Raw genomic sequence first — 27,095 nt, 5'->3', positions numbered from 1 at the left:
TCTGCAAAGAAATAAAGATGTTCAGGCCAAGGAAAATAACAAATTTGTTTCTCATCCTTGACATATTGCAAAAATGATGCGGTGACGCGGGTTTTTTCCTCCAAATTTTTTCTTATTCTTCAACCAACAGGAACGTGCAAAAACATGAAAACAACATAGGAATGCACGTACAGATAAATGCACAGCAGTGTTGCTTTACTATTTTTGTATAGCAACAGTTCTGTGGTTTGATTTTAGTGCAGCAATGCACAGTTACGACAGCTTAATGTAACAGTGACATATGTGTACAGCTTTGAATGGAATGCTAGTGTCAGTTATTTTGTTTACAGTTCTTTCTATACAGCACTGGTTATGCATTATCGTTGCATATTTTTGCATTTATTTTTTTTCATTTTGTTTCCTCATGAGCAGAAAAAAATGATGAGGAACAAACTTTTTACTTTTCTTGGCCTTTGTCATTTTAGTTAAGTTGTGAACTAATTGATAACTTGATATACTGCTGATGCAAGAAGAGTCATACACTCCCTACATGGAGGTAGGAAGAGAAGGAGCCTGCACGTCTATTGTCTCCTTTGAGGCAGATGAAACATGCCGCTTGTTTGCTAAGCAAACAATAACGCATCTGCCCGGGTAATCCCATAAATGGATTAGGATACGGTTCGATGTTCTTCGGGAATAGTCGGATAGAAAGTACGCATGCGCTAATACAAGTATAGCGTCTTCCGCGAACAGACATGTGATGACTGAATCAGTGAAGTGGGCGATCTGATCGACGATTTTCTTAACTTTAAACTTTTAAGTATTCTGAATTTGAAGGAAATGACACGAAACACTGGAAACAAATTAGCAAGAGTGGCCAGTTCGACTACGGACACAGCTAGTTTGACCTTTTAGCAATCCATGGTTCGACGGCACGGAGAAAATTATGTACTGATAACAATACCCTATCGTCAATACGACATGGATGTAGTAGTATCTACAAAGTTGCAATGTTTAATAAACGATAAATAAGATAGGTACCATAGCGACTTACTATCAGCATGGACGTAACACAGACTCCCGATGCTACATTATGCTAATCACTGAACCCGGTCGGCAAAGTGACTGAAATTCTGACTTCAATTACAGAAACGCAACGCGTCGCAACGTCAACCTGATATGACTATCAACAACCCAAGGTTACGTTCTTTCAAAACAATGTCGACGTTTTTTGCGGAAATTTGCGGAAACCCCCGAAAAGAGTATAAGTAGTGTGACTTGTAAATAAGCTGTAGAGACGAACAAATGTTTCCGTACTCGATTTTTTATGCGTCCGGCTGATCTGAATCTGGTCCTCCGACGAGTTACATAACCTCTTGTGTTCAAAAGCATTAACTGCGCATGTGCTGTCAAAGTATTTTTAGTCCACGCATTCGATTCAAATCCACGATAAAAATTTTCGAACTCATTAAATTTGACAGTTATGTGACTAGGCGGCCTTGCAGGACCGGCTAAAGCGAGGATAAGAAAGGAGATAACAGGATTATCTGGGCATTATACAATGGTGGTTAATCCATTTATTTCTCGTGCAGGCTCCTTCTCTTCCTACCTCCATGCTCCCTACTACTTCCTTTGCAAGTTTTCACCTGTCCTATCCAAAAAATGACAGGTTTGATCAACTTTTACGACGAATACTGACCAATTCTAGGAATCTGCTTGCATGGAAATTGGATAGGTGTAATGACACTCTTGTGCAGTCTTCTTCATTGTAATGCCTGTAACAGAGAACAATGATATAAAGATGTTAAATCATAGACCCTCGAGGGTCTATGGTTAAATACACAAAACATGCATGTATATACTGAACGTTAAAATTAAAGGCTGGGCTCCATCCTCTAGGGTATTATTTTTTATTCTACAGTAACTTTGCAGTAATATGGAATAACAAGGAAGCTTCCATTGTAAAAATGTATGCACGGCTCAATTTGTCAGATTCCATTGACAGACATCACTGCTAACATGAAACTTGCTTTTTAAACACACAACTGTGTCACATAATTTATTGGCAATATTTCAACTGTTCTGAAAATTTGTTGATATACAGGACATATTCTGTAATAACTGAACTAAAGTGACTGACAATATTGTTAGTCAATAGACAGTCAAACTTTGGATAGAGTCACTTATGGACATACCGGTATGTCACAAACCTGATTTTCACCATCATCATCATCATTCATATCCTCTGAGCATAAGCTTTCCTCCTCTTCATCAGATATGATTTTCTGGCAATGATCAATCATTTCTACCAACTGTAGTCTTTCATACTCATCTTCACTCAATTCATCCTCATTCAATTCATCAACAATGGCATTATCAAGACATTTTGCTACAATATCATCTTCATCATCTACATTGTATATCAAGTTCATCAAGGTCAGACTCAATCTCCTCCTTTACATCAGGTCTATTCACACAGTTCTTACACCTACAGCCAATCTGATAATATTGATTATTTGTTTACATTTGCATGTACATGTCGACACTTTGACTTTTGGCATCCACATCACTTTCTAAGTCTTTGCACATACGCCTGCACTTTTTCCATATTTCCCTTGTACCCCATACTACATCAAGCTTTCCACTTTCAATTTTCCATCCCCAATCAGTCAGTGGCTGTAAAGTAACCTTATTCTTATCTGCTTGTGACCACCTCCACCAATGATACTCTAAAGCCATATCTGATGGCGTTAAGCCATCTTCTTAGTCATCTCTAGCCCATTGTATTTCACATATATGGGATGGAAACTGTAATATGCAGCACCTGTGGACTTAGCAGTACTACTGGCATTCTCAAAACTGGAGAATAGCTCCTCTGGTGTTCTTACCTGGAAAGTAACTGTATGCTTTTGGAAGTATACAGAACCAATTAGTCTATATAATGCCAGAAGCACCTCAGTTTTACCTGTTTTCATCTGTGTTACCCAGACTACCTGGTCTACCCTCACCTGATATAAAGTGTGCATTGGTGTAGAAAGCATTTCAAAATGCCTTCTTTCCACACCCACGAAAGTACGACACATAATCACAACCATTGGCAATATACAACATTTGCAACACTTTGTTCAACTTTGGAATTCGTTGCAGATTTACATCAATGATTCACACAAAGTATTTATATCAAGGTACAAGTTATCACATGCCTTAGCCCTAAGTTGTACATATACCTGCTGCTGTTGGTTAATGATATGGGCAAACCAACCAAGAATATTGTGTCAGTATTGGGACAACTGTATATCAGCACATACCGACAGTCAGTCCTGGCACAATACAACCATACTCTACTATCTCCCTCCTCATGATTACTACGATAATAATCATATTTCTCTACCCAAATTACATCACCTTGATGGGATTTGTATGCTTCATCAGACTTGCCTCCATCAAAACCACCAGCAAGTACTACAGCTTGACCTGTCAAGTCCATGCTGAGGAAAGTTTCTGATATCAAATTGATGCATCCTTTTCTGTACACATTGTCTGATGAATTTTTGCAAGCTACTTGGTAAGCAGCTTTCACATGTCAGAATTTGATACTCATCTTCATCAGTGCTGGCAAGAGTATCTCGCCGCAATCTTTCAATCTCTTTTGGGCTTTCACCATTTCTTTCAGCATGATCAAACACTATGTGACTTCAACTGCTCCATACATATTTATATATTGTATTACCCACCGTTTGAACAGAAATTCTATATTGTCATAAAATGTTTTATGGTATTCAACTGAGTTAGTATTGATCATGAACATCCCTCCTAAAATGACACACAGATCTCTGCTTACCTTAGCGGTTTTTGGCAGCTCTGTATCAAAGCTACCCTAAGCCTTGTACTTTGCCCGAAGTACTTGAGTCATGTTTGACTTTATCCCCTTTTCTTGAAGGCCCATCGCGTTACACATTGCCACAAGTAAGGCCACAAACCATCCAAGCTCAACCTAGGGCAGCCACCTGTTGGTTACTAGCCTTGCGAAAGCCAATTGTTGCTGAAGACATGAAATAACAAGTTTCTGATCTTTTATTTCTCTGTACTGTTTTGATACAGTTACCTTGGTTTTTGCAAAAGTATTTATGTTCTTTTTCTTTCTGAGCTGTACATGTGTAAAAGAGCCAGTATGCAAATAAACTGCTTTCACATAATCCTCCATGGCTACAATGCCAAGAACACGCACAGCCATATCTTGGTGTTGCTGCTGTGTCAATTGCCTTTCTTCCTGAAAACAGATGTTTCAGTGACTTACCTGTCTCATTGAAGAAAGATGTGACTAGCTTCTCGTGATACTTTTTTACATTTGCCTAATCGTTGACAATACTAGTGGGTCTGACAACTGAAACCGACCCATCTTTTCCTTCAGGATACAGCTGTGATTTCAAATTCTTGAGAATTCAGGCACGAAATGGCAAGTAGTGTATAAATCGGCATAATGCTTTCTGAAATGTTGAGTGTAGCACTGATTTGACATCCCTGTTGATGCACATTTCATGTGCCTCATCAAGTTATACTGAGGACATTTCCTTACCTGATGTACTCACAGCAAAGGCACCATCAACAAAATGCTTGTGTAATGACTGTGGCAACATCATAAGCTCACACAAGTGATGACGTACAATCATGGTCCTATCCATTGCATGAGGGGGTCACATTTCCATCAGACTAGCCACTGTCAGATTCCAATTTCTCCCCTCACTCCTAGATACAAACTAACGTATGCCATCATGTCAACGTTTATGAATCTGGACCACATATTGAATCTGTGACTGATTGGCTACAAATCTAGTAAATCCATCACGTGAGTTATTAAACAGTCTCTTTCATTCTCCAGATTAAAAGCAGCTGCTAGTTTACCTGTATCAGTTATCTGGAGATTGTCTCTGATATTTATCATTTGACTACTTTGGCTATTTTCAGGGCAGTCTTTGAGAAACAGCTCATACTGATACCTGTACATTGCTTCCCACATTTACAGTAGGAATTGATGTGTCAGACGTATACCTTTATTGATATCACCAAATTCATATTTGCCAATGGTATTGACAAAAGTCTACTCTGTGTCTGATGTAGTGGTACTATGTACAACATCTAAAAAAACGATTCCCAAATTATTTATGCCTAACAATGACTTAACCATCAATAAGTTGTTGCTGTGAGCTAAGGAGATGGTCTGACTGGTTTAATTTTAGCACATTTATTGCCAGCAAGTTGTTCAATGACTTACATTTGTCACCATTGGCTGACACTTTCACCAGAAAGCCATTTACTTGTACAAATACATTTACAATTCTTCTCAAGGCAAATGATGACATCATGATTTCCAAAGTGCTAACTGGTTAAAATTCTGTATGACTACTTCAATTCTATGTAATAAACTCATGAAGGGCCACAATCTTTGTCAAGGAAAGGGAAAAGGCCACTTCCGTTAGGGTTTCCAAGTATTCAACATTTTTATACAGGAGTGTATACTCACGTGATGTCTCAGCTTTCTTACAATTAAAGTCTCAGTTTCCTGTAAGCTGCTACTCACACTCTCATCACTTCCTGGTTTACAAGTTTTCAATGTATGATTGAAATGTGCAGCAACTGCCCTGTAAAAGCTGCTGCTATCTGGTTGACAATTCAAGCCCCTGTAGTTGTAACTCTTGAAATTTGTTGACCGAAAAAAGGCTTTCTATTTTCTGTGGTTTTCTTTTCATTCTACAAATTTAAAGGATATAGTCCTTTCCTACTGAAAAATTGGACAATTAAATTTGAATTTTAACCGTTGTTTGGATTTCCCGCCATTTTTAAAATCTGGTAATATTACTAAGAAAGCAAGCACATGTCCCAGTGGAAAACATTCAGCACTATGCATTATATTTGACTACTCTGTTGTTTCTGTGAAGATTCCAATGCATATATGCACGACGTACAGTGTTTTTGCTTTATTTGCTTGAGGGCGCCATTTTATATTTGGGCAAACGTTTATTATTTATCTTGCTCAAAATTGCACATGAAGTCCCAGTGGACAGTTTATTCTACTTGTATAAACACCCCTCAATGAGTACATTCCCATGAACTTGTTTTCATTTTGAAGTAAAATCATGAAAATAATGCTAAAAAGATACAGCTATTGGGCCTTTAATTACTTTAAACCGTACACCCTCTGATGAATCAAGTGACTCTCCATGGAATCAGGTGTATTCACTCTCATCATTTTTTACACTGTCTGGAAGAGCACTAACAGCCTGGATTGATGTTCCATGAAAGCTTCTTCTCTGTTGCTGAGATGTGACTGCAGCACATACGGTAACTACTCAGCTTATCAATATCATTCACTGAAAGGGTCACAAATGATTCATTTGCCCATTCCATGCCTTCCTCTATCCTACCTGTACATATTTTGGTGACATGCCTCTGATGCTTGCTAATTTATGTAAAATTTCCATGCACTCCCTGCTGGAGTTTGTGAATTTGTCCATGTGTACCACATCCCAAAGTATAAGGTGACAGGAATAATAGCACTGCTCATTGCATGTAATTAGTATGCAGGAAATGATGAAAAGTCTTCTAAGATGCGAGTCCTATTAACATGTTTCAAAACTCTACAAACCTGCCACAAATGTTCATCCCACTTGAAGTTACCATTCTGAAAACATAGGCCAAAGTCCCTGAAGCTACTATAGACATGGATACATGACTGTATGAAATTATCTCACTAAGGTCATCCTAGGGACTTGTAAACCAAATATTAAAGCTGTCTGACCAGCAGTTTTGAAAAAACAAGCGCCTCAACAGTTGACAGAGCTCTGCTGCGTTATGTAGAGAATAACCTTTTGTGACACATGTATTGATGAAGAAGGTTCGATAGCTCATTTCAGGATGGCCTCACCAAAAATGGAAAAAAAAATTCCGTAAAAATACAGATTTGCATATTTCATCACAATTTTAACAAATCTAAGTTGGGTTATCCCTAGGGACCTGTATACCAATAACAAAGCTGTCTGACCATTGGTTATGAAGAAGGAGATTTTTTACCAAAACGCCTTTTTTGGTGCTAATTTGCATATTTTCAACAATATCAAAAAATTAATAAAAATAGTTTCTCAAAATCATATATTTTATCCACACAACAAATATCAAATCAGTAAGTACTGCAGTTGTCAAGATATTTGAGTGGACGGACGCCTAACAAACGGACATACATACATACATACATACATACATACATACATACATACATACATACATACAGACTGACGGTGCACGCCGGACGGATACCCATCGCAATAGCTTTTATAGACTATATTAGTCTATAGTAGCTAATAAACGAGAGTTAATTACATTCTAATTAAAGTAAACAAGACTTGCTTAAATCAAGATTTACGTCATAAAAAACAGCATATATGTATCTGTCAGGTTATAAAGAATCTTAAGCTGGTTATCTTTATCAGTATTTCCATCCTATTAACAAAGCACATTTTAACTTTCAAATTAACATTGTAAGTTCTGTTGAATAAGTTGAGACTGTACGTACTCAGAGAAAGCACACTGAAGAGACAAATGTTTGAAACTTAAGAAGTTCAAGGTCATCAAAAGCATTATAAGGAATCATGTAACACTTTCATTGCACTGTTTACACAGATTGCATAATTGCTATAAATAGCACATGAAGAATCTTACAGCCCAGCTTTACCATAAAAACCCTATCACTTTGACCACTCTTTTAATTGACCACTCTATTTTTTTCCTCAAAGAGTAATTTTATTTTATCCTTACCAAGTCAACCATAAATGGAAATTAGAACTTTCTCTATCTCTATTTATTTGACCACCCTATCATGACAAACTATTATGAGCAATTTCTTTCAGATAACATACAGGGCACAATAAATGACGGTTCAGAATATGTCAAAGTTTGGATTCAGGAAAGTTGCCTTTACATGTTTTAATCCTCCAAGATGGTAGGCATTTCACTATGAACTGTCAAAAAAAGTTGAACTTTCTGATAATTCTACACTAAAATTATTTTGGCTTTGATGATTTCCCAATTAATTCAATTATTTAAAATCATATTAATTATTTTTTTCTGGGTGAATTGATAGGGTTTATACAGTACAAGAATTACATACAATGTAAGTCAAATTTTGACCAAAAATGACAAAAAAATTCCTTAAAAATACACCTTTGCATATTTCATCACAATTTGAACAAATCTAAGTTGGGTTATCCCTAGGGACCTGTATACCAAATAACAAAGCTGTCTGACCAGCGGTTATGAAGAAGAAGATTTTTTACCAAAAACGCCTTTTTTGGCATTAATTTGCCTATTTTCAACAATATCAAAAAATTAAAAAAAACAGTTTCTCAAAATCCTATTTTTCATCTACACAACAAATATCAAATCAGTAAGTACTGCGGTTCTCAAGATATTTGAGTGGACGGACGCCTCACAAACGGACATACATACATACATACATACAGACTGACGACGGACGCCGGACGGATACCCATCCCAATAGCTTCTATAGACTATAGTCTATAGTAGCTAAAAACTGCTTTCCTCACCATCCTAAATTCAGTCTCATTACAAAATTCCACAGCACTGGGTCAACACTTCGCACTTCCGTCAAAAAGGCAACACTGTCCAACAACATGTCTTTGCCTCTGGCTATTTGACCTTCACATATTCTGAAAGTTTGACTTTCAATTTTGCTAAAACGCAATTTAAACTAAAAATTGTCATGGTCTGATGACACTAGCTGGTCCATTGTCTCTCTAAGACCATGCATAGGTGCTATCTTCTTGTCATTTGTACTTACCTGCATACTGGGTATTCTGCATAAACCACATGCAGACACTCTTCCAAGTCTGTCCCCAATCTATACGCTAGTATCATGTGACCTATTGCTACTTATATGTGTTTTCATACGTGGTTTAATGCCAGATTTATGCAACCCAGTAACCATTTTTGAGACTTTTTAACATTGTGAACCTGCTCAACAGAGAGGTCAACTTGAAGCTGTTTTGTCATTGAAGTCACAAAGTGTAGATATTTGTTGTACAACTCTGACAACAAAGTCACCTTATCATGTAACAAAGTGTCACCTCCGTGCACACAAACTGTGCCACCACCGCACATACTTATTATTTGTAATAATGTAAATTATTTATGAAGACAGCTATAAATATTTCCATTGTTATTAAAGCATTCCATCAAAAATTGACAAGCATTTTTGCTCTAGATGTTTGAAACTTCTGCCATAACAATTAGCGACAGTGTAGGTTAAACCAGTCACTGTACAGGCAGAGTTTTACTGCAGAATTGTTGAAGTCTTGATGAATGTACCGGTTCCATTTTTCACGATTTCGTAGCACATTGATGGCAAAACACGTTACTGTTGATGGTTTGGTAAATAGTTGTCTAGGACGGTTTTGAAAAGAATCGGTAATAATATAAATAGCAAGTTGCTGGAGTTACTTTGACAGGCTGTAAACCAGTAGGTCGATGTTATACATACAAAAATTATGCATTCATACAATTATCAACGTCGTCTTCTATCCATACTTCGTAAATTAGATCGCCAGATCAAATGATGTTGGGGAATTTCAACAATTTCTAACCCATATTACTTTAATACCAGACTTTACTGATCGATTCGCCATGACCTGTCGTGCAACCTGTGCAGAAAAGATGCACAGTTCCAATTAACTGCCAAATTGCGGAACTTCGTCGCAAACTGTTTCTGGCTGTTTGTCAGTTCCACTGAATTAGAGCAAGTGTTAAATGTTTCAATAAGGTCAGACCTTAATGCCAGAAGCATTATAGAATTCCACTGAAAGGCCGCCAGAACCTGGTGACTTATTTTTGGCCATTGTCTTTTAAGCATTGAGAGCTTCTTCCTGTGTAATTTGACCTTCATAACTCTATCTTGAGTACTTAAAGCAATGTTAGTTTTATCTATTAATTCCTCCTGTAGTATGGTGTCAACATTTCTTTTTTGTACAGATCTTCATAAACTTCAGCTTGTATATCTACGGTACCGCACGTACGGTACAATAAATTACCCACAATACTCTTTGACTTGTATCCTTGAAGGTTACTTTTCTAAAAACTTTTTCAGTTCTGCATGTAAGCACTAGTGTGCAGCATCAGAATAATTTTTAAATGATATCTAGTAAAAGTATGTTTAGATATTTCAGTGAAAGTTTGAAAATAACCACTAAACAACCATAAAAATCACATTCTGCAGGTACTACAAATGCCATACTTTTTAGGCAGTAAGTTATGGCGAACTGAAGGGGTCATTCTCTGAGAAAACTTAGTACGCAAATTAATTTTGTCACTTCCATTGCAAAAAATCAATATCCTTTTTCATAAAACAGGTGCAACTAGTCTCCCTACTTTCCATCACATTATTCTGTATAGCTGAGGACACAATCTCTGGCAAATTTCACAAAATTGCTATCTCTTCTCTCAATTATGCATAATTTTCCAAATTATTTAAAATGAGAATTGAGAAGAATGGTGTGCATAAAAGTACGGTTTCAAAATTTTGATAAATAGTCTGTGAATTTGTCTACACATGGGAGACATAGTAGACTTCACTCAGGTATCTCCGAGGATACAAATCGCAATGAATTATGGGAAATCTACAGTACTGTGTACCGTAGTATAAATTCCATATCAGAGACAATTTTGCCATTCTTGTCTCTAACCTCCTTGAATAGTTTTTCTTTACCTCTCTGTTTTTCTAGATTGAGGAAATATTTTGAAGACTTCTGCCCTTATTCAACCCATGATTGAATTTTCTGTCTTTGTATTTGAGCTAATTCATATGATTTTAACTGGTTTTTTAACCTCTTCAATATCACTTGAGTGTGATTGATCTGTTGTCATCATCATATTGTGCAGCCATTTTCTCAGCAAATTTTGATATTTCTTATTAATTCTGTTTGTCTGTAAACTATATTTAATGGCCAATTTTCGAAGTTTATCCCGGCCTTTGTCGCACCAAACTGAAATGTCATCATGAAGTGGTAATACTACTGTTTAAGTTTGAAAATAAAGGGCGCCCCCATGCAATGGCATTAAGAAATTCCCAATCGTCTCCAGTTTGACAAGTATTGTTTAAACCCCTGTGCTGACTTAATCCAAAAATCTAGCAACATATTTATATAACGATTGCAATTTCAAAAGAAGACAAAAGACAGAACTGCCTCATAATCTTCACACCTCAGTTAATCCCGAGCCTGGGCCTTTTCAAGCCGGGGTATAAGCAATTATTATTGCCATCAATTTAAAAATGTTGCCTCTTTCTGTTTTATTTCAGTTACTGGATGGACCCTTGTTTGAATTGACAATGGATAGCAGATTTTATCGTTGTAGAAACTGTTTCTTGCTTCTTTGACTTATCCAGGTAAGTGACTGAAAACATTTCAAAATTGCAGACATGCGCTTCAAGATCAGTATTCTATGTTTTAAAAGGACCAATAGCTGTAATGTATGATGGCTTTTTAATTGCATTTGTTTTTGTTCATCAATAGCAAGTTCTACTCTTCTTCCCAAGGCATTCAAACTCATACAATTTTGCTGGTCAATGCAGTGCTTATATGCAAAATACATTTATAACTTATTGTTTTCATAGTTTAATTTTAATCCAGACCAGAATTCACTTGTCAACAGTAACAAGGCAGTTTACTCAGCACAGTCTGAGTTCACAAGCTGAATACTGTGTTTCAATGTGCTTTGGGGAGTAACACAATAACTTGCTATAGACATGCTGGCCGTATAAAACAAAGTTTGTGAAAAAATAATCTACCAGCATAGTGACTTGAATCTCTCTATGACATTGCTGTTCACTTCCTTGTTTTCTTACCCTGGGCCGTATAACAATGGTAACTCCATTGTTTAAAAAGGCAGCACCTGTGATAAATTATCATATCTTTTAAAGAGTACACTGTTTCCATAGAAAACAATGAAAAGCAACTTGAATGTAATCTTTGTTAGTATTAATAAGTTGGAGTAGCCATACTCTAGTATACCGTGGAAGTTGGTGTTTTCATAGACTTTACTGGCAATCAGGCGTATGTCAAAGTTGGTGTTTTGTACAGTTTTCATAGACTTTACTGGCAATCAGATGTATGTCAAGAAAGCTTGAAGAGTAGTTTTTTATTCGCATTAAGGCAGAATGTGCGCCTTGGGAACTGATATTTAAACTCTCAAACTTTTACATTATGCTATTGGTCAACCACTTGTGGAGGCTTATTTGAAGCTTATAGAGGAAATAAAGTTTCCACTGCCTGTTTTCGTGAAGTCAGGAATTTTATTACACCCCCAAGATAACACAGGGATGGCGACCATTTTGAATTTCAAATACTAGTAAAAATTGGGTAATTTTTGTCTCTAGGCGACCCTCAATTTTTAGCTCCGCTGTCAGCGACGCGGAGCTTATCAAATAGGTTGATTTTCCGTCGTCGTCCGTCGTCGTCGTCGTCGTCGTCGTCCGTCGTCGTCCGTCAACAATTGCCTTCTCCTCTGAAACCGCAAGTCCAATTGCTTTGAAATTTTATATGCAGCTCACTTGGGGTGACCTCACTTAAGTTTGTTCAAATCGTAGTGAAATTTGCATATTTGTATTTTTGGGGCATTTTTTGGTGTTTTTGGTAAAAAAATCCTCTTCTCTGAAACGCTTGTCTGATTGCTTTGAAATTTGATATGCAGTATACTTAGGGTGACTTCAGACAGATTTGTTCAATTGTGGTGAAATTTGCATATTTGTATTTTTAGGCAATTTTTGTCATTTTTGGTAAAAAAATCTTTAAAAATCTTCTCCTTCAAAACTACCAGTCAGATAGCTTTGATATTTGGTACATACGTCCCTAGGGATGATCTATTTCAGATTTGTTCAAATTGTGCAGAAATATGCAAATTTGCATTTTAAAGGCAATTTTTGCGATTTTTGGTCAAAAAATGTATTTCTCAAAAAGTACTGGTCTGATAGTTTTGAATTTTGGCATACAGGTTTCTATAGATGAACTAAGTAATATATATTGAATTTCTGATGAAATCTGTAATTTTGTATTTTTGGGGCAATTTTTGCCATTTTTGGTCAAAAAATGTGTATTTCCAAAAGTACTCATCTGATAGCTTTGAAACTTGGTATACAGGTTCCTACAGATGAACTAAATGATATTTATGGAAATTATGATGAAATCTGCAATTTTGTATTTTTGGGGCAATTTTTGCCACTTTTGGTCAAAAAATGTGTATTTCCAAAACTACTCATCTGATAGCTTTGCAATTTGGTATACAGGTCTACATTCCTACATATCACCTTAATGATATTTATTGAAATTATGATGAAATCTGCAATTTTGTAATTTTGGGGCAATTTTTGCCATTTTTGGTCAAAAAATGTGTTTCTCAAAAAGTACTGGTCTGATAGCTTTGAAATTTGGTATACAGGTTTCTACAGATGAGCTAAGTAATATATATTGAATTTCTGATGAAATCTGTAATTTTGTATTTTTGGGGCAATTTTTGCCAATTTTGGTCAAAAATGTGTATTTCCCAAACTACTCATCTGATAGCTTTGAAATTTGGTATAGAGGTTTCTATAGATGAACTAAATAATATTTATTGAAATTATGATTAAATCTGCAATTTTGAATTTTTGGGTCAATTTTTTCCATTTTTGGTTAAAAAATGTGTTTCTCAAAAAGTACTGTTCAACAGCTTTGAAATTTGGTATACAGGTTTCTATAGATGAACTAAATTTGATCTTTTGAAATTATGATGAAATCTGCAAATTTTATTTTTTTGGGCAATTGTTGCCATTTTTGGTCAGAAAATTTTATTCTCCAAAAACATACTCATCAGATAGCTTTGGTTTACAAGTTCTTAGGGATGATCCAATGTGATATATTCAAAGTACAATGAAATCTTCTATTGTGTATTTTTGCAGCTATATTAGCCACTTTTTTCTGGCCACTGCATTGAGTTATCAAAGATTTCCACCTTCTTCATCAACATGTGTCAAAAATAGTTATTCTCTACATAAACATAGCGGAGCTATATCGGCCGCTAGGTCGCTTGTTTACTCTTGATTTTGAAAGAGAATGGTTGAAAGTTTGCTTGAGTAAAGTTTGAGCAAATGTTGAAGTCTCTTACTTTCACGGCACAAACTACCTCAATTGAATTTAAGCTGTTTTGCCATGGTCTTTATACACTGCTGGTTCAATCTAGTTAAACATGAACTTCCCTATAAAAGCTGTGTTATCGTAAATCTATGCAAATGTAATAAAGCCATTTGATCGGACGTGCTGTTTGGTCCCAGAATCCCATAATTTTGCCATGTTTCAGGCGTTCATTGTCATTGAATCTTGCATATGATGTCTGTGAATATATAGCGACTAAACTTGAGTCAAAAATAAACAGCAAAAATGTTCCGTTTTTTGTCAGAGAACGCATATGTTTCAAAATGTGTTCCCTGTATGACCATTTGACCCCTCTTTGCATATGTCAAGAAAGTGCCCATCATGATTATTCAAATTTATCATACGGTCAAAGCAATGTTATGAGAATTCAAAAACTCCCACCCAGTGTATGCAAATGGCTGCATCATCATTAATCCCCCTATTGTGTGCCCATGGTCCTGTATCTTTCTGTTTAAGGGTAATAATAATAATAACAATGGGTTCTTATATAGCGCACATATCCACAAGTATTATGTGATCAAGGTGCTTTACAATCATTATTACCCCTGGTCACATAACCTAATATAATACCACTCAACTCCCTGGGGAAGCAAACAACAGTTCACATGTGCAGCCAATCAGCGCAGCAGAGCTAAACACACACATTACAGCCACTGTCCTACCAGGTACCCATCACTCCTGGGTGGGGAGAAGCAGTGAGGAATAAGGTGCCATGCTCAAGGACACAACACAATAGCCATGCCAGGGCTCCAACTCACCATCCTGTGATAGTGAGTTCACTGCTCTAGCCACTCACCATCCTGTGATAGTGAGTTCACTGTGCTAGCCACTCACCATCCTGTGATAGTGAGTTCACTGCTCTAGCCACTGACCCATGCATTCCTCTAGTGATATCTGATGTTTTCACTTTTATTATTTAATTATAGTTTCTTGGTGATGAGATGGTGAAAGACAAAAACCTGGCTTGTAAGGGTGGAACTGAATTGAGGCACAAAACCATTATATGGAATACACATCCTGTAATATATTGAAAGTGCTATGACTTTTTGGTTAAATCAAACTTTAGTGTCCTTGAAAGGTGACAAATTCATCAGACTTTTTGCTTTTTGAGCATTTTGAAATGTAAAAGGGAGTGCAAACAATGTCAGACAATGAGGGCGATATTAAAGGGTGATATTACTTGATCAGATATAATGTAAGTATATGACATACTTTGTGAGAGCAAACGCCTGATATCTTATGTTTTCACTTTTGTTATAATTTCTTGGTGATGAGATGGTGAAAGACAAAAACCTGGCTTGTAAGTTTGTAATTGCCAAGATACCAGAAGATGCTTCTGTCACAGAGCAAATGATCCTGTTGGCTATCATCCAACCATGGTGTGATGTGACTCTACCAGAAGGAATGGCTATTTCCAACCATGGTGTGAAGAGACTCTTTGGCTACAAGTCTTCCTCTACATATCAGATTTTGACATTAGAAATGTACAATGGAATATTGGACTGTAATCATGAACAAAACAACTACCAGTTAAGGTATATACAATATATGTGCAGTATATCTAAAGTATAATAATGTGCAATTTTTACCAGTTTTGATTTAGTGTGTGTCAGATGTAATGTCCAGTTGCATGTCAGGAAAGAAGTGTCGGTCTAATAGCCACTGATATTTGAAAAATTCATATGAGTGAAAGTGTGTTTTCAAAATCTAAGGCATGTTTTTCAAATGTATGTTGTTTATAGTGAATTTACTTTTCAAGAAAAGTGAACAACGAAGATTTTCATCAATGATGTATTATAAGTGATTCCTCAATTCTCACCAAATATTATACAATATGATCAAACTCACAAGTATTGAAATTTATTCTGATATTCCACGTAGATCTCGGAGTAAATAAACAGTTGCATATAAAAGGCATATTTAACACATAAGCCCACTGATTATGTTTGTAAGCCTTAAAATGATTTGATAGTTAAAACGCTTCAAGATTTTGTGACAGATCAGTAAAATTAGAATTTCCGCCTTTCTGACGTTAGACTGGCAATACTACATTGAACCACAGACAAACAGTTCTCCTTGTCTGTCATTGAACATCTTGGCTGTGCAAAGCAGAACACCATAATTCCAGTAATGTGACAGCTGGTGTGAGTCATTTGAACTGTCTTTCCATAGTATTTATTACAATGTACTCTCTCAATATTGCATGCTGATGCAGATATCAAATTGAGGTTATGACATCATACTGATTGTTGAATTCCAGTTTGAGAATTAATCCAGAGTATTGTCATTTGTAGATTATTTTAATCAAATACATGATCTATATCTATAATCATTATTTTATTTGACATGTTTTCTCTGAAAGTATAAGCTAACACTGATCTATAGTGAATTATTTTATCTGCTTAGAGTCAATTAAGATGGCTGCTAAAAAATTCTTGATGTTGCTCCATTACTGCTTGACAGCTAAGTTTTTCTGATGAAGCATCAGAGTTATTCACGTCATCACTTTACATCAAAATGAATATACGGTATTGTTGACTGTGAAACTTCATGCAACACATCTGACAAAATCAGCAAGTGCTGCCTTTAACTTGTTATGATTTGAGCAGAAATTGTAGAATGTGAATTGATCAGACAGTTATCACTTTCATCAAAGCAGTACAGAATAGTGAAGTAAGAACCTGATGGAGTTGTCATAATTTACTGCTGGACAGGGATTTCAGAAGAATTGACGGGTGGGTTCACTTAATAAATCAAAAGCTACAAAGAAGATTTACTCAAAATTGTCAGCATTTAAAGAGGATGGGAGATGTACAAATACCTTTCCCTGCATAATATAGTGTTTGGCAAAACAGTTTTGATGAAATTAGTTCTATTGCAATTAATACACAACATATCTCGTCAGTGCTACAAAGATTTTCTCAGTTAAATTTATCCCAATTTGATTGAATTCATGTTATGTGTTGGGACTAGCAGCTTGAGTATTTGTACAATGATGTGACATAATCAGAAGTATTAATAGTTCAAGTCTGCATCACTTTAATGCAACCGTACCACATGTAGCTGAAGTGTATATGATGTAATTGTATTTTGAAATGTGACACAGATGAACTGTTAAGTTTTACAATTTACACATGACAAACCAAACTTTCCTGTTTTCCAATTTAAGATGGCTCCTGCCTTTGATTAGCCAGCCCTCACCTTACCATAATAACTGAATACTTCCTTAAAACTAACAATTAGTCAAATCAGACGTCAGAGAGTCAGCAAAAATGCTTTTCAATGGACATGTTTCCTCACAGTGTGGTATTGGTTTCCCATACATTTCAATGTGCCCTAAAGTGTATTCAAGTTAAGTCTAGAATTCAAGTGTCAGCAATAACATTGAATTTTACACATACAGGAACTGTATTGCAAGCCAGGCAAGCTAAATAGTTGACGTTGCAACATGCTTTGAAGAGAAGAACAAGAACGTGCAATTGACATTCACCACAAAAATAATGAAAAAATAACCATCAAAAGTTAATGTAGAATGCGCCTCAGGGACAGATATTCAGACTCCGAAATCGTTTCAATACATTTCGGTCTAGCACTTGTCAGGGCTTTTTTAAAGGTCATGATGTCAGAAAAATTGTCAGCATCTTAGTTTTTGAAAATACAAATTTTATTTTCCCACAAAGTTAAGACAGGGATTGCAACCATTTGGAATATTGAGTACTGGTAAACATTGATCAGGTAATGTGTTTTTCTTGGGTCAAGCTTTGCATGATGACACCTGATATTTTTAATCATGATTTGGTAAGAGAATGGTTGAAATTTTCATTTAAGAAAGTTTGAGCATTGGTTTGTCTTTCATTTTTGAGGCGCATACTACATTGTACCTTAAGAACTACTTACCCTTTCATGCATTGAGTTGTAATCTATTATGCTTGTGGCTGCTCAGTGAACTCTGAGGACAAGATCAATTCTTCATAGACAGAAGTCAACATGGTGCTAATTTGTTCAACGTAAATGCAATAAAGTTTAATATATGCAAAGAATCATGGTCACTTTAGATGTTTCCTGTCAGTGGGTGATGTTTCCTCTCAGTGTGGTGGTGACTGTGAAAGAATATGCTGTTGGCTTCTACACACATCATGTTTGCACTTGCCATTATTCAGGAAGTACATGGCTGTTAACTTTGCTCTCTCACTACAGACCACTGGGGGCGCCCTCCATGAAAGTATATCTCAAATACTTTGCACCTCCAGGCTGATTCATATTGAGAGAACAATATCACAGTACTATAAACTAACCCACACTTCTCTTTGATTTGTAGCCTTGAAGGTTGCCAGTCTAATAATTTTTCTGCTCTACATTTTAGCAATAATATGAAGCATTCAGCTACTTATTTAGCTACGTTCAATAAAAGTATGTTGACAAACTGAATTGGTCATTCTGTCAGAAAAGCTTACTGTGAAAATGCTGATGGAATTGAACTCAACCTCATAGATTAATGACCAAAGTCTCATGTCTCAAGTAATGATTAATGTTTCATCAAGTCATCTGTAGAGTCATTTTGATGTCTTCATTCAAATTTGTTTGGACTTTTCTCTAATTTTGTGGTTTTTATTATAATTATATAAATCACATACCACATTATATATCATGTACACTGTATATAAATCAATAGTTGCAGCACTTTTCTTCATATTTCAAGTTTAGGTTCAACACAGATATTCAATTTATCATTGTTTTTAGCAAAAATGCTTGTATAGTTATATAGACTGCTAGCTCACTTGTTTTAAATGTCAAAATGACAGATTTTAAGTATTTTTGATCATTGAACATTCATAGTTTCTTAAGAAGCCAAAAATAGTGGAAGTTGTCAGTTGAATGAATGTGTTTTCTGTGTGAGTACACGCTTTATTTGACAGTCAGTGTTGCCACTAACAACATTTATAAAAACTCTGAATGTCAATCTGGAAATATCATTACATTGGTTTTGCAGCAGTACATGTAATATGTGAAATTTTCTTGTATCATAAAGAAGTTTATTTAGTAGATTAGCTTTGATTGTGCACTGCTGTTGGTGTGGCTGGTATTTGTAAAATTTGTTTTCTTACTTCTGTAATTTCTTAACCAGGTACAAGTGACAATAAGTCAGTTGGAGTTGCACAAACACCCATCAACACCAGACAGAAGTTGCAACAGCTGTAAAGCATTCAAGTGTCTACACAGAAGAACCATATCATTACCCAGACTTCATCAAAAAGTCAGGAGAAAAAATTAAAACTGGCAAACTGAATACTGTTAGGTATCTTACTATACCAAAAAAGTTGAACTAAATTTGAGGATGAAGCAGTTAGCAAAGACTCTGCTGAAAACCATACACATTGTAAGACTTAAAAAAGACAAAGCCTCTCATTGTTGACTTTCCATCATGAAAGAATTTTTTTTCTCTTTTTTCTTCATTGTTGCTATGAAAATACAACTGTCTGTATTTTTTTCTCACAAGTTTATTTTGTGTAATTCATTTTTGTTCGACTTCATTTGTTTCAGAAGTTTTTATTAACACAATGTGTACATCAATTTGATTTCCAAGTTCTCTGAATCTCAGATATCCTCTCTGCATGTTGTGAATATTTTCAATGTCTCTACACTCATAAGTGTTTGAACAGCCATTAAAGTCTTCCCAGTTCACATGATATACATGTATTATGTATATGTATATCAAGCTTTCCATCTAGTAAAATTTTTATCATTTATGTTTAACTTTGAGCATTTTGAAAATAAAATTTACTGATATTAAAAAATGGTGTTTGATTACATGATAAGGTGAAACATTGAATACTGATCATTTAAAAATAACTAGAAACTCAGTAATGTTATTTTTATGTCACATGATTAACAATTTGAACATTTCAATGTTAAAAAAGGATCTGTCAACCCGTTCGGAAGCTTTGTAGATTTAATCAAGGAATTCAATTGTGACAGAAACTATAAAAGCAAGACCCTCTTCAAAGCATGGTTTTGTTGAGTGTAAATGTATTGTTCAAGATGTATAGAAATCTCTCTGATAAGAATGATCATCACATCTGGGTCATGTTTTTAATAAAAACTACAAAAAAGTACCTGTGTTGGTTTAAGACTTTGTATGTTATTCAAAGCTATTAATTATTTATCAAAATATCCGGGACTTTGCGGTAAATTAAAACAAAAAAATAACTAATGGTCCTCGAATTCCAAGAAACTGAGAGTTCAAAAGTTCGGTACGGTGAAAACAGAAAATACATGCATGGAGGTGCAACATCATTATTAAATCTTGCTGCCTGCAGCACAAGCGGCCCAGACGTAATGAGTTTTTCTCAGTTTTCTCTATTAGTTCCTCTCCTTTACTTCATGCTTTGACTGATCGTAGAAAATAAAGAAAAATGACTATATAGAGCATGAAAACACAGTACCTCTATCCATAGAGGGACTGTGATGAAGAAAAGGAGAGGAACTGATAGAGTAAACTGTGAGAAACTCAATAATAAGCTTATTAGTAGTGTCTGGGCCGCCTGTGCCTGTAGAGGGCGCTAGACAGCCACCTGTCGATCACAGGATATCTACGTTACTGGAAATTCAAAGGTTGAGTAATGGCGTGAAGTTGAAAGTCATTCGAGTGTATCTTCCATTACTTTATGTCACAAAATTCCAACGCTGTGCCCTCCTGGCCTTTCCCATTTGTTAGTAAATTTACGAGTTTGGTGCGGAAAAAATGAGTAAGCACAAATGATGATATGCTGACCCCCTTCCCAACCGCCCTACCCATTTTCATGAACCTCTTCTGATCCTCAGTGAATGGTTTTAAGGGGACGAAAATGATGAACGTATTCATGATAGAAAACTTGGGGAAATCAGACAAAAGCAAATGAAAAATCCCTTTTTTTACTACTTAGAGTATGCTTTGTATTTGCACTGAACACTCAAATTTTGATACGCATTTTCAAAGATCCATTGCATCACAGTACATCATGGTTCATGAATGCTTGTAACATTTAAATTTCTTCGTTACTGATGGATATCCTCTACTCAATTAAGTGTGCCATTTTGGTAAACTGGCCCTTGAATTTTACAACATGTCTCCTGTTTTTCATACCATAAATTCGGAAAGCTCTGTGCCCTTGAAAGTATGCATGCCATTCATAGGTGGTGCCTCCATAGCTGCAGTCATTATGCCATGTCCAGCTCTGAAACTATTTTGAGGCAGTACGCGCCTCGAAAGCGTACGACTTAAACTTACGCTCAAACTTTCCTCAATGACTCTTTCGACGTTTCTCTTTCAAAATCAAGAATAAAAATTGGGAGTCACCCTGCAAGTCTTGGTACTGAAGAAACAAATTACCCAAGATTTACCAACATTTGAGATTCAAAATGGCTGCCATTGCTGTAATAATTCTATGGAGAAAAATTAAATTAAGATTTTGGAAAAACTATGGTGGTAAAAAGTCTTTCTTACACAAAGAACCCCCACGAGTGGTAGATCAGAAAAGAACTGGAAAAGTTAGAGGGTCCAAATATCTGTCCCCGAGGCGCATTCTACCTTGGGCTGATCACTGCACTTATTATCATTTGGCAGTAAAAAATGTTCACTTTTGTTCTCTGCAGGTTCGCACAAGTTTTGTCTCCGTAATACACTGCAAAGTTAAATGCAAGAGTAAGAAACTGAAACTGGTGATCCTGCTAATGCTTTCTTTTGGGAGATAGTGATATTTTTTAAATACTGCAGACGATCGTCATTTTGTGGTCTGGATAAGTTCTCGTTGTATAACTGTGCATAGCATTGTCCCTAGAGCATCAAAGAACACTATCAGTATTCATAACCTACTGGTTTCTTGTAAAATATTTTGAAGGAAAACCTATTTAAATTGGCAAATTCTCTGAAAATGTAATCGGCAGCTCCTCAAACGACAAATTTATGATCGACCAACTAAGATATCCTGCTAATCTCAATCTTTGCCTGTACTATGGATCTGGCTCTACCTCCATGCAAAAACACAAACTTGGTGGTACTTCTTTCGACCAAGATCCGTATACTAGCTCTACTGTCTTTGATCTCTTCCCGGCGGTTTCCTGACTTCCTACTTTTTCATTTCAGTTGCCGTTTTCACCTCACGTTTCTTTCCCAGCTGACGATGCCATCCATCTAAAGAATTTGTTACTGTCCGCTTCCTCAGTTCAATCCATTCGGAAAGTTGACATAGTGTGAGTGTTTGGGTGTCTCGAAACTACCGTGATACAAAGCCCACTAGTAGAGTATACGTCTCGGGGACCTTGAAACCTTTCCACGCACGCTCATTTTAGCTCTGCTCAAAGTCCAACGCTATCACTTGCTCAAGAACTTCGCTATTGATCAACAGCCGACGACAGGGGCAGGATAATCTTTGGAAAACGAGATATGACCCCAGGAATATGACACAATATCTTAACCTAAAATGATCGTTCAAAATTAACAAAAACCTTCGTAAATCTCCGATTGTACTTTCATTATTTTCGTTATTTTCATTTTTTGTCGTAATTTACGACCGTTACGAGCGACGAGAGCACCGTATCAAACTCCGGGGGGGGGGGGGGTATTTCCACTACTTGCCAATATGTATACGTGCCGCCCAATGGGGTGTGTATTTCAGCAACTTGGTCTAAAATGGGGGTATCAATTCACAGTAAACCAGGGTCTAAAATGGGGTCGATTTTTGAGTGCCACACAAGAACAAATTCGAACTGTCAGTTCACGTCTTCCTTGCAGGGTTTTGAGCTGCACTCAATAAGCATCGATATCTTTTTGTGTGGCAGGGGACCCATTAAAGAGACCCCTGGCTTTAGCCAAAGTAAATATAAACTTTGTTTTAAAACACTGTCACTAATTGATCAGAACTCCATATATGGAAGAATTTTGCCCAATAGAAAATATCGAAACAAAGTGGCTCTACTACTCCTATCATACAACAGGTCGACCATGGGAAAACTGGCAGTGCAGTATAGTGGTAGGCTCTGCCGGTAACTCGGCAAATTTTGCACCCTATGACTTTTTACCTGGGTCAAAGGTCATAAATGGGGTCCTAAAATAACGAGATTTTAGGTCTAAAATTGGCCCCGGGTTTTTTATGTGCGGCCGCACACCCCTACCACATTTCAGAGCAAGTACCCCCCTCCCCGGATTAAACTTGCCGACATCGATTAATCACTATCTGAGAATTGTTAAACCCTAGATGATTTTCCTTCCAACTTCGACGCATTAATCCTACATTTGTTTGCTTATTTCCACTGTCATTACCGATTTCATAACTGACCATTCCGAAAAGAGTTCTTCTTCTTCTTCATCTTCTTCTTCTCAAAACACCTACCATTCAGTTTGTCAGCACAGAGACTATACGTGTGTGTTCATTGTTATTGTCTACATATTTGCATTCCAGTCCGAACCATAATTACCTTGTCAACAATAACGATGCAGTTACAACATGTATAGGCTGAGTTGTCGACGAACACTGTATCTCAACATTCTTTGGGAAGTAGAATAACCTTTAGATGACATTAACACAAAAATAATGAAAATATCATCAAAAAGTTGCAGTTGGTGTCCTTCAATACGTTCAACTTGTCTAACATCGGTCTTAGACCTCTTACAAAGAGATCACTTTTGTGTCACCTATGTTCTATTCCGCTCTGCGTCTGTGCGTGTGTCCATATGTCTGAGAGGTAAATACGTCCTTGAGGCGCAGAGCGGAATAGAACACAGGTGACTGTGCTTTTGCCCTAAAAAACTCCGCCCGTGATATTTTAAATTTCTTTATCGAGCTGCTTTAGTTTTCGCCCTGACAAACGTAATTTTGCTGTCACTATTAGTGATAGAGGGATCGTGGTTTAACTACAGTCTCCCACTGAAAATTACTACTTGAGAACGTATACTTCAAAACTGCTTTTGGTAAACATCATCAGTAAGCTATAGGGCCTAATATTCTTTGATAGCAAAACTATTTCCGTCACACCTATCAGTTTCTCCTCTCTTGTAATCCAATCGTGGTACCCTACACGATTACTTTACACAAGGCCAAGAATAAAATAAACGGTAGCAAGTAGTCTCCCGTGCAAGACCAAGAACCTGCGTCTGTGCACAGTGGGTGGAAGGACTGTGGTCCATGCGTCTGTGCACAGTGGGTGGAGGGACTCTGGTCCATGCTTTTAATTTGCGCCGCGAAGCCGCAAGCAAAAGCAAACAGCAGGTTGCTGTAGTAGCTCGCGGCTTGTCGCTTTTGCCTCAAATAAAGCTCAGATAAGCGAGACTCGTTAGTACCAAACCATACATATACATATAGGGTATCAGGATGCAGAAAATACGTTCTATTATCACCGGTATAGCAACATACGGACGTCCCTAGACTTGGTTCTAGTCTGTGATTTGTGAATTTTTGAGTGGGGTGAACGTGATGATTTGTGTTCTGTTTTCATGTGAACCGCGTTATGGGTGAACGCGAGGCCGGGTGAACGTTATATTGGAGGGAGTTTCTCCCACAGGTGTCCGGAGTTGCCGGTGTACATGCATAGAGAGAAGGGGAAGGTTTGACACGATTTTGCCCGCCGGACCGTGAATCCAAACAAATATGGAGTTTAGAGTCAAATAAAAGGTCTACGCCGATAGCGAAATACCTCTTGCCCGAAATCGGCCCGAAACTCTCTAGTTACCCCGGTCATCAGGCTGTTACGTACAGCAGCACCGCGGTTCTCATTAGCATTCCAGATGAACCCGTGACCCACAACCGCTAAATTTAAATCCGCCATTAAACGGGCTACAGATACTGATGTACAACGTCCAGCTTTGCGTTTTGAACAAACCCAAGTCGTGGATCCTTTACTATCATTAGCTTGTAAGTATTTTAGAAAATATTTTAGCAAAGGTCACGAGTTCAAATATAAACACAATTAATCCACACTGAACTATGGGTAATTTGCCCAACTCAAAATGTCTGACGTACGTAAGACCCTGATAATGTACTTGACCAGCAGTTTGGGGCCAAAAGTGGGACTTAATAACGATGAACGCGTCTCAGAGTTGGACATTAAATATCAAAGGTATTTATCTACCGAAGGACGGTAGTTTTTTGACTGCATGCGTTAATATACGTGGATTTTTATCGTCTACAGGAGGGCAAAATCGTGTCAAACCTTCCCCTTCTCTCTATGTATACTACACGGCAAATAACGGACCTGTGGTTTCTCCCCGGTGAATCCGGCATAAACTAAATCCCTACTGCGCAGACTCAAAGGTAACGCCTTCAATCGCAAGGGAAACCCCTTGCCTGGGCTGCCAAATTTTAGATAGGTTAGTATGAAATGGAAGAGACACAAGAGAAACTATTACAAATGATTTTATTTTTTTTTAATTCACTGACTTGAACCAAGTCTACAACGCCCCTAAAGTCCCTATCAATTCCCACACATACATGGTATCCGTAGTACGTATGCGCAGTACGTCCTACTGCCATTGACAGAAGCCACGAGACTATTATGTAGTATTCCCGGTGGTAGCAGTCCCCGGGTTGGTGGGTACCCATGCGCGTTACCAAATTCACGGAAAAGGGGGTGTTTTTCTTCAGTCATCTCGGAGATTCTAGGTCCGTGAAATCGAGAAAAAGGGGTACTTTTTCACAGTAGAGATTGGGGGTAGTCCTTTCATAATCTCCCTAGGACACTAAATCTGGTCTAGTCTCACTCTAGATGATTGTGTATGAATGTGACTAAAATCAGGTGAGGACAAACATTTGTGATGTATGTACATGTATACAAAGTCAACCTCCAGGGTCAACCCTGGAAGTCAACATACTAACCTCCTAGATTTCGAAAATAAGGGTATGTTTTTTACAGCTAATTTCTCCCAGATTTGCCACAAATAGGGGGTGTTTTTCTCAGAAATATTCTAGGAAAGTGGGTACTTTCAAACTTGGGTATAAACAAGCATGGGTACCCACCAACCCGGGGACTGCCACCGCCGGGGTAGTATTACAATTCACAATTTTCTGCCCATCGGGGAATCGCCATGCGAGAGATCGTTGGGTAGACTTCGTTCAAGTCTGTGACGTGTGAATGTTTTAGTTGAGTGAACGCGATGATTTGTATTTTGTTTTCATGTGAAACGCGTGAGTGGAATGGACACGATGAGTGCAGTGGACTCAATAACAGGCACTACCGTAGTTGATAGCGCTTTTAGTGTAGTAGAAATTTCTACTACACTTTAAAAGCGCTATCAACTACGGTGGTGCCTGTGGACTCAAAGAGTGGGGTGAACGTTATACTGGGGAGTTTCTCCACGGTGAATCCGGTAGAAACTAACTCACTACTGCTGCGCAGACCCATAGGTAACGCATTCAATCGCTGGGAAACCTGGCTGGCCTGGACTGCTAAATTCCGAATAAGTTGTACGAAATAGGAGAGGCACGAGAGAAACTATTATAAATGAGTTTATTGTTTAAAAATTCACCGACTTGAACCAACTTGGAGTATTTAGGTTGCAGTGGCGGGCAGATCGAGCACGGGATCGATAGATCGAGCAGAAAATCGATCGTTCTAGCAGACTACCCAACCAACAGGCGTCTGTGGTTCTGTGCGTATTGCCAGAGGCTAGTTCAGTGATGAGTGTATATAACCACAGCGTGCGGAGGGACTGTGGTATAGGCCTAATACAGCTACAGTATCACTGAGCAAGCCCATAGCACGGTCACTCGTGATCAGTCTATTCCGCTCGGTGTGTACAAATGCCTGAGAGATGTTTTTCTCAGGCATATGTAGGGCCTACACACGTCTATGGGGGCATAGACGCCGAGCGGAATAGACTGATCACGAGTGACTGTG

The 27,095-nt window shown here is 37.3% G+C and overlaps 1 long non-coding RNA gene across 1 annotated transcript in view; it reads left to right on the top strand.

Annotated features, from left to right (window-relative positions):
• Positions 1-19,647, top strand: part of LOC139146370 (uncharacterized) — an 83,686-nt gene extending 64,039 nt beyond the window's left edge. Inside the window, exons 5-7 of the long non-coding RNA XR_011555133.1 lie at positions 11,342-11,428; positions 15,504-15,763; positions 19,354-19,647. This is a non-coding gene — a long non-coding RNA (uncharacterized lncRNA). The remainder of the gene's footprint in view (positions 1-11,341; positions 11,429-15,503; positions 15,764-19,353) is intronic.
• The last annotated feature ends 7,448 nt before the right edge of the window (positions 19,648-27,095 follow it).

The sequence above is a fragment of the Ptychodera flava genome, chromosome 12, assembly GCF_041260155.1.
Source record: "Ptychodera flava strain L36383 chromosome 12, AS_Pfla_20210202, whole genome shotgun sequence".
In the NCBI taxonomy this organism is placed as follows: Eukaryota; Metazoa; Hemichordata; class Enteropneusta; family Ptychoderidae; genus Ptychodera; species Ptychodera flava.
This window is presented reverse-complemented; position numbering and strand designations above follow the sequence as displayed.